Here is a 10201-nt window from a genome sequence, read left to right on the forward strand (position 1 = left end):
ATGTTGCCTAACTGCTGATATTTCCATCATTTTCTAATTTTAGTTAAGCTTATTAAAAGTAGTTTTTCAAATGCATGGATTTTTGACGCCAGATGTTAAATTTTGGCCTGGAATATGACTTCACAGGCATAAAGGATGATTCTGCATTTCCCAGATCTCAATTATTTATATTGCTTTGAGATACTTAAAGATTTCCTGAGGAGAAGGGAAGGAAGGTCTCATCTGCCACAGGCTAAGGACACATTTTTTATTCAAGTCAGCCATGGTTCATTCAATTCACTGTCCTTCTAAAGGGGAAAACTGCAATGCTCCGTTAACAGCCCTCTCTGACAATTGGAAACCAGCGGACAGTAAGGGCATACAAATGTGAGAAATGAAAACTGACTGTCATTAGCACTGTTCAAACAATTGTACAATGATGATTGTACAATGAACGGGTTTATCTCAGATCAATAGCCAACCCAGTGCCCAAGTTTCCTCCAATAATGACAAGGAGTGGTTTCAGTGTGCACCATCTATAATTTGCTATAAACAGTTACTTGACTAGGCAGATCTATCTGTACCCCTCAAATGTGTGACCTATACTGTCAAGTAGGATATGAGGATCAGGCACACAGGAGCACACAGACACATGCAGCTCTCTCCAAATCACTACACCATCCTGATTTGGAAATATGTCACTCATCCTTCATTGTCACCAGGTTTAAATCCCAAACCTTCCATCCAGCAGCACTGTAGGATCACCTACCATGGAAGAACTGTTAATGGAAACAGCTCACCGCCATTTTCTGAAGGGTGATTAAGGTTGGGCAAAGAATGCTGACCTTAGTGGCAACAGAGTGACCACTCCATGTCATTACTGAAGGGAATTTGGACACTGGTTGGATATTGATCATGAAATGAACCCAATCATTATTGTACAATTTGAACAGGGAACAAGAATAAAATTGCAGATTGAGACCTGAGGTGAGGGAGCTGGTGCAAGATGGTTAGCCATTTGCAGCCTGGTTACCCAGCCTGAGTGTGTCAAGTTTGGATCATGTCTGGCATCAAAGACAAGATTAGTCCTTGAGCCAATATTTGCTGAGGTTGGTTTTAATTTTAAGCCCAAGCAGATCTTTAATCGTTAGTATTCAGAATGCAAGCCCAGGTCTAGCTGTGGTGACTGAATGACAGAATAGTCTGCTAACAATGACATCTAGACACACACATGAAGAATGACTGCTTAGATATAGTGGCCAGTGGCCAAGGGTCTACAGTACTGCTCTCAAGAAGGAAAAGATATGAGTATATTTACCTTCCATGTTTTGGTGTGTTTTCACTTATATTTTAAAGGCTGCACTTGATTGCAAAATAAATTAAAGCCACTCGATAATTCATGTACTTTATGACTACTAGAGGAGCTGCTGCTGTACAGGAATTTAAACAATTCAATCATGTAGTCTCTGATCGTCAGAACCAATGCCAGGACCCATTGTGGTTTAACTGTTGTTGGGGAATATTACAGAATGTTAATAATGAATGGATGAGTGATGTCTTTAGAGGTCCTCAATGTTTATTTGTGTGTTACTCCATAGCAACTGTTCCGGTTCTGATGCTTACAAGTTGTACAGATTAAAATAGCTGCTGCTGAAAGTTTCAGGAAAGGAACTGAAACAAAACTACAATGTGGTAAAATGCAAATGACTTTAAAGCAACTGTACAAGTAACTAGGCTGCTAGTAATCACTCTTAAAAATGTACTACATTACCAAACTGATGGGCAATCCTGCATCAAATTAAGAAATAATGCATTTTGCTGCTTTCTAGGTTCCATGAATACAGAAACAAAAAAAATGCATATTTAACAATTTACAGACTATATTGTTCTCACATTCAGAAGACAATTGTTGCTAACATGTTTTCAATAATGCCTTTGTGCCTTATTCTGAGGAGCTTCTACTCACAACAAAAGGGGATTATGTTTATGTTTTCAGAATACCTTTCTATTTATGTGGTCAGTGCAAGCAAAAGAAAGACAAGGGTTGCACAGTCTAGCTGAAACAGACAGCACTGAGATGTTAGATATCGTCCTACCAGGCTGCACAGAGTAAGACATGTTACCACCAGCTCATTCAACGCTTGCAGAAGTTGCATTTCACATGATAGATCTAGACCCGATGAACAATTCCACTACTCTCACTGCCCTGACAGCAGCTGTCAATGTAAGCATTGTTGATGAAACCAGATAAATGAAATTATCTTAAAGTTGATTTTATCTTTCAGCAGTTTCTGTGCAGAAAGTGACATGGGAACTTTCTCCTCCCAATTTGTAAACTCTACAGAATGAGCTGATCTACTAACTTCACCACTGTGCTGAGTGATAAATATTACCATTGGCTTCGAGCGGCATGAATGGACTAGTAAGAAGCAGAAGATGGCTATGGGACCAGGAAAACTATGCATGTTGTTCTTGCACCAGGCAAACCCTCAAAAAAAACCTTTGCCCACAATTTATCCCACATTGCTTGCTCTATATAGAGCATCAGTGTGTTGTGCTCTACTTCAAAAATACATTCCATTGAGGTCAATCTGCTACCCTCCCTTCAAGATTTCTGGTTGAGCCACTGTCTGTTGTCAACTGGAGGTGGACATGTAAAATTGACTTTATTGCATGGAATCTCAACACCATGGTGCATTTGTCTAGCATAAGCATTTTCCATTTGGCTACCAAAACCCACAATCGGAAGATGCCTTGGTAACTCATGTAGGCTCCAAACAAAACCGCAACAGTCAAGAATGGAGAGGAAATGGTACTGGAGCAACAATGACCGATGGAGGAAGTGAGACTAGGAGCTGCTGCTTTCCAGAGGAGGTCTATATAACTGCTTCTCCATTGTGAGAGGTTCCGCTGTGGGGAATCAGCTCAGCAGAAGCACAAGGATGTGTACAGCATTGACCAGATTACTCCACTTCTGTATCATTACAAGTTAGAGTCACGGAGTCAGAATCACACAGTATGGTAACAGGCCCACTGACTACTCATGCCAAACAAGGTGCCAAGTCTTATTTGACTGTGTTTGGCCCATATTCTTTTATATCTTTATATCCATATACTGTCTAAATGGCTTTCAAACATTGTAATTGTATCCACCTCTACCATTTCCTCTGGCAGCTCTTTTCGTTTTGCTAATGTATTCCATGTGACAAAAAGACTGTCATTCAGGTCAGTTTTAAACTTTTTCTGTCACTTTACGCCTTTAGTTTTAGACTCCCCTATCCTGTGAACATTCACCTGTTCCATGCCTTTCATAAATACCTATACCACTTTAAGATTACTCCCTCCTTTGAGACCTCTGTTAATGGCAATCAGTACTGCACTGTTATTTTAGGAGTCTCAGTGTGCAATGGTTGTGTCCTGGGACAAACACCGCAATACTTCTGCTTTGAGGCTGTTCACCATTGCATAACTCCTTCCACTAATGTCAAGCATTGCTCGACAACAATGCTGCTTTTGACAATGACTGTTGGTGACACCTGTTCATTTTCCTCATGATGGCACAACAATGACGATGGCCTCAGAACCACCCAAATAATCACAGGACTGACCAATGCATTTTACAACTGGAGCCCAGCGCACTGTGTAGAGCAGGTTGGGGAGGACAGTTATATAAACTGCTCTTCTTCTGATGCCTGAACGCAGTGATATTCTCCAGTGCTTTGCAGCCTTTCTTTGCAAGGTCTTATTCAACATTGTTTAAGAGGAGTCAGAAAAAGGTGGCCAAGAATAGTTACGAGCAGGCAGATAAACAGCAACATGCAGATTATACAAGGCTGAGAGGCAGTTTTGTTCCAATCTAGATCTGTTATCCATAATCAAGTCTCTGATTTTTCCCTTACCTCCATCGCAGCAATGCTTCCAGGTACCGTCACTTCTCCGTAAACATCAGCTGAAATGGCATTAATCCTTGTACTTCAATGAAACTATTTCCCATGTCAATCAAAAGCTTGTTGTACATACAGAAACTTTTCTACAACCATTGTTCTTTGGTATCTCAGCATGAGGGTGACAATCATCGCACTACTTGTATGAAATTGCTGCACGCAATGGATCAGAAATGCTTCAGGATTGTGCAGGGTGAAGTACTACTGCAGGTACCGTTCTATAAATGAATTATTAAGTTAACTGTAGATTTGGGAAATTTGAAATGGAAGCAGAAGCTGCTTGGAAATACTCAGCGGGTCAGGTGGCATCTGTGGAAAGAGAAACAGTTAAGATTCCAGGTTCAATATTCTTCATCAGAACTTTGTCATGTCTGCAGCCCTGTCACTTGGCTGCTTGTAAGAGAAGGGCTAGGCTGTGGTACACAAGGTTGAAAAAGGTGTCAACATGTGTCAAGAAAGAGCATGTAGGTAAAATTATTAGCTTAAAGAAGAAAGGTACAGACATTTACATTCTTCCTTCACAATCTCAGAGCACCTCCCAGCGAATTAAGTGCTTTTGAAATACGATCAGTGATATGATGTGTGAGAACCCAGCTACTGGACGGCAAAGGGGAATGTGTTTACCGAGAAGTGACAGAGCAGATGCACAGATACTGCAGCATAGTTACAGCCATGGGTTTGGTCAGACCAGCAGGGATATTCATGGATTTAGAACATCGCAGCAACTCGGTGCACTTTGGAAAGTAAACGGAGACTGAAGAAAAACTAATGTTCAAGATCACTGTGATTTTTCAGAGTGTTTATATAAGAGAATTTTTGAGACATTACAACTGTATTTCAGATCGAAGGCTAGTCCAGATTTATGTTTGACCAAGAAAGTATCTGCCATAGTTCTTTAAATTGCTCAGCTGGTTATGATAAGCAGGCTGGATTAATATATATCTGATTAGCATATGAAAAGTACTAAAAGCTGTCAAGGCAAAGTTCCTTCACAAAATCCCCATATCTGTCATTCAAATTCCTTTCAAATCTAAAAATATGGAACCAACATATGAAAGAAAATTAATATTGAGACAACAAAATCAAAAATCTAAATATATTGAATCTGGTATTGTGATGCTTGTTTTATCATAAAACTCAATGGACAGTGGTAACCCTTCTATCAAACAATGAAATCTGTTGTATGCAAAGGAATTAATGAAAGGAGGAAATGCGTGCTTCTATGCTATAAGGAAATATGGGAATGTTGTATAATAAGTGACAAGGCCTCGGGAAACACATGTATTAGGACTTAAGTCTTTAAACTATTCTGAAATAATGTTATTGCATTCCACAACAATTTAATATGGATTCTGTAGTGATGGCCCATTCAGTAAAAAAAAAGCTTGTGAAAGGCCATCATCTTCTTGGTTTGTAATTTTATTTATTATTTTGCAGTGCCCTTGGTTTTGCCTCTGATGTTATTCATGTATTTTGATCCTGTTCTTAACTGGCCAGCCTGTGAATGTTAACCAATACTGAGCAAAATAGCCAGCTAGCTGCATCTTTCAGCTCTGAGAGAGGAAAGGCCAGTTATGCAGTAGCAGTTAGTTTCATCCTGCATCCACAGTTGGAGCAAAAATGTGCCAAACCAAGGGCCACTGGCTTCCTTATAAATATATATCAAATGGCCACTTTATTAGGTGCCCCCTGTACATACTAAAGTGATCATGCAGTGTATGTTCATGGTCTTCTGCTGCTGTGGCCCATCCACTTCAAGATTCAACGTGCAGTAACACATGGTTATTTCAGTTACTATCACCTTCCTGTCAGATTCAATTAGACTGGCCATTCTATGCTGAGCACTCTCATTAACAATGTGTTTTCGCCCTCAGAACTGCTGCTTAGTGAATGCTTTTAGTTTATCACACCATTCTCTGTAAAGTCTGGAGACTGCTGTGAGTGAAAATCTGAGGATATCAGCAATTTCCATGATACCCAAAGCAACCTGCTGTAGGGAAATTCTAGGCAGCTTCTAGAATAGGTTACATGCCTGGCACAACATTGTGGGCTGAAGGGCCTGTAACGTGCTCTAGGTTTTCTATGTTTTATTCCACCATCCAACTCTCTTCTTCCCCATTCTGGTGTTTGGTATGAACATCAGCTGAACCTCTTTACCATGCTTTTATGAAGGAGTTGCTGGCACATGACTAGCTGATTAGATAATTGCAACAATGAGCAGGCATACCTAATAAAGTGGCCACTGAGTGTATGTGCTGTTTGTTCTTGATTTACCACGGATCACAGATCACTCATGTTAATATGGGAGAAATCAGTAAATCTGAGTTCTTAAGAATTGTGTGTCTGTAGTCAGAAGGTGCAGGGCTCATTTGATAGAAAGCAGATCAGGCCACAACAAATTTGCCACACTTACCTGTTTTCCTCTTATTTAGATCCTCTGACTTCTTCGTATCCTAACCAAAATTGAATTATTTTCTCTCTGATGCCAACTGAATACTTAATTCATCATGATTTCTTTCAAATGGTCTTAAGGTCAAACCTACACTAGTCAATCTTAAAGAGATTTTATATTGTTTTAGGTAAAAAAAAGTGGACCTGTTAACAATTATAGTATTATTTTTTCTTATCAGTCTTCTCTATGAGCAGCAAAGCCATAAAGACAATTTTTTTTCAATTAACACGTCTCTGTTAACTTCAACTGAAGGCATGATGAGACAGAATTATGGCCCTTCACCATCAGGAATGAGGATCTCAGTGTAACTCAAACAGGAATAAATAGTTCTTAATAACCTATCAAAACAATGAGTTGGCAGAACACTTTGAAAAATACAGATTCAATCCAATCAGCAGAAAGGTAAACAATCAGAATCCTTTCCACAGGCTGGAAGTATTAAACTAGAGGACCAGGCATTTAAAATAAGACAGAAAATTTACAGGAGATTTGGGCAGAGAGTTAGAGGTGGTCTGGGACCAGTAAAAATGATAGTGGTGTTTATGAAAATGCAGAAATTGCAGGGATTTGGATATAGGCAGGCAGTTGAGATTCAGTTTAATTTGGCATTATGTTCAGCACAGATGTAACAGGCGAAATGGCTGTTCCTATGTAGTAGTGTTCCATGTTCTATGTTTTAACTGTACACGCAAAGATTTGTTAGATTATTTATTTAACCATTATTTCATAAATGCATTACTCATGATGTTAGATGTCAATGAAAAAAGATAACTTCTCAAAAGACATTTTCAGTTAGGATTGCTTTAATCATGACTGCTGTGTCTAAGGATTCTTCTCACCTCCATGCTGTATTTCTTCACAAGAAGCTTAGCAGTTAGCACAATGCTGTTACAGCTTGGGTCATCGGAGTTCAGAGTTCAAATCCAATGTCAGCTGAAAGTAGTTTGTACATCCTCCATTTGGAATGTGCGGGTTTCACCCGCATGCTCTGGTTTCCTCCTACATTGTCCCATGACTAGTTTAAGAATAAAACTGGGGTTGCTGGGGAGGCTTCACACAAAGGGACATAAGGGCCTACTCAGCTCTCTATTGCTAAATAAACAAACAAATAAATAAATATGCAAATAAACAACTAAACAAAACAAACAAACAGAGCATAAGAAATTGAACTGGGTGTAGGCTATTCAGCCTATACTGGCTGTTCCGTCATTGAATAAGATCAAACCTGATCATTTATATCAAGACCATTTTCATGCACTTGTCCCATTTGCTAAAATAAAGGCAGTTTTTTTTTGTGTCTCACAGTCTCATTAAAATCTTATTTCTCCAAAGCATGTATTATCAGTTTTCCTGAGTGACTTCTTGTCTTGGATTTGGAGATAACTTGTTTATGCTGCAACTTATTTCATCTGAATCCTGATTTTATTCCAGAGTTATGCAATTATTAATTATGCAACTGAATTTTTAAAAATTTCCAAAATGCACTGAAAGGACTTGGATCAAAATGTCAACTCTTTATTCCTTTCCATAGATGCTGCCTGATCTGCTGAGTTCCAACAACATTTTGTGTGTCACTCAGAATTTCTAGCATCTGCTTCTATTTATGATTTACAACCAACATGCAAAAATCTATCCAGTTGACTCCAGCTATGATTCCCATTTTCGTATTTTCTCAGCTTTGGCATGAACTAACACATCCATCACACTGCAGATTAAGGTTGGTGATGTATGAACCTATTGCCAGAGGAAGTTGAATTATGTCATACAGATCACCACACAATCATTGCTCATGGTACAGTACTCAACACCAACTATCAGTCAGCTTTACTCTTCTTAGGTTTGCTCCAACTTCTCTCTGGTTGTCTCCAACTAATTTTCTTAAGGTCGCAATTTGTGCAGTTGCACCATTTCATCAATGCAAGCTCCCTTCAGGCTACTGTTCATCTGCTATCCCTGCCTGCTCTCATTTATTTATCAACCAGATTGTTTTATAAACCGCTCATCACCTTACTTCCCTTCTGAAACACTGACTCTCTTTTCTGACTGTCCCACCCCCTACCATCTCTACATTTTCAAATTCACCTATTTCCTGATGCAGGATTTCTACCTGAGACATCGACAATTCCATCTCTCCTCATAGATGTTGCTCGACCCATTGAGTTCCTCCAGTAGATTGTAGCTGCTCCAGATTCCAGCATCTGCAATCTCATGTATTTTCATTTGTTTTATTTTCTCTCTTTACCTAGTATCAGCCGTTTCTCCTTCCACATATTTTGCCTGAGCTGCCGAGTGTTTCCAGGGATCCAAGTTTTTATTTCAGATTTCTGGCATCTGCACTTTTTGATTTTCACTTTTGGCTGATCTCCATCTGTGAGCTACTGGAAGTTAAGGAAATCTCAGTAAATCCATTGATCTATTCACAAAATCTTATCAGGATAGTGCTCTGGAGAGAAATCTCTCTCCCCCCCCTTCCCCATCTGAAGAAGTACTGGCACTAGTTATTTGCCCCCTTGTGTACCATCAGAGTTCACTCTTGTTCAAGGTTTCTTTACGTGATGGTGGAAGTAGAGCCGTGGAGAGATATACTTTCCCTTGAAGGTGGTGCGACAAATGCTGAGCTAATTCCTGTGATGAAATATATATTTTCATGGAAGCTGAAGCAAATTGAACATATTCAGTTCAAAAGAATAAGAAAAATTATCTTGTTGAGACATTTGAAATTCTGAGAGGGACTTCACAGGGTAGATACATTGAAGATAATTCCCCAGGTGGGAGAGTATAGAACTTGGTGGTATAATTTCAGGATAATGTGAATACACAAGATGATACCACGGTGAGCTCTGTAGGTTCAGAATCTCTGGAATTCTTTAGGTTTAGATTCTTTTTTTATATTAAAATTATTACAATTCAAATTACAATTTAATTAATGTACATGTTTGATTATGAATATAGGGTACTGCGATTGCAAGTGTGATTTAAATATAATACATTCGGTACTATTCTATCTTTTTTTTGATTCGTAATATGTATCCTCATGTACTCTGTATTCTTCTATGTGAAACTTAATAAAAATATTGAAAAAGAAGAAAAGAATCTCTGGAATTCTTTGCTCCAGAAGGTTGTGGTTGCTACATCATAAATGTTTTCCAAAGTTGAATGAGCAAGTTTTTGGATCAGAGGGACTCACGTAAGCAGAATGTGGCCAAAGAACACATCAACCATATTGAATGGCAAAGCAGGCTCAAGGGGCCAAATGGCCCACTCCCATTCTTATTTCTCCCATTTCAATGCGAATGAAGAAGCAGCAGTATCAAACTTTGGATGTAATTGGCGGAGGGATGATTAGTAAGTTTGCAAATGACATGGAAATTGTTGATGTTGAGGATGAAATGGAAGGCTGTCCAAGACTGAGCCAGGATAGGGGTCAGATGGAAAGTTGTATGGTGGTTTGATGAATGGAATTTAATCCTGATAACTGCAAGATGATGTACTTTGGGAAGTCAAATGGAGATAGGGCATATAGAGTAACTGGTAGAACAATAAGGAATGCTGATGAAAAGGGGGAACTTGGGGCTTATATCCATAGTTTCCAAGTGAAATCAAAAGTGGACTGTGAAGAAGACAAAAGGCATAGATACCTTTATTTGTCAGAGCACAGAAAATAAAAGTTGGAACATTATGTTAAAACATTACAAAACATTGTTTAGAATAAAGATAGAGTACTGTACACAGTTCAGGTTGTCACACTGTAGGAAGGATATGATTGTGCAGGTACCTCCTCTGTTATAGTTTTCATTTCTTTGTTACTGCAATCTGTCCATCACTT

This window comes from Hypanus sabinus, chromosome 11 (genome assembly GCF_030144855.1).
Source record: "Hypanus sabinus isolate sHypSab1 chromosome 11, sHypSab1.hap1, whole genome shotgun sequence".
NCBI classification, from domain to species: Eukaryota; Metazoa; Chordata; class Chondrichthyes; order Myliobatiformes; family Dasyatidae; genus Hypanus; species Hypanus sabinus.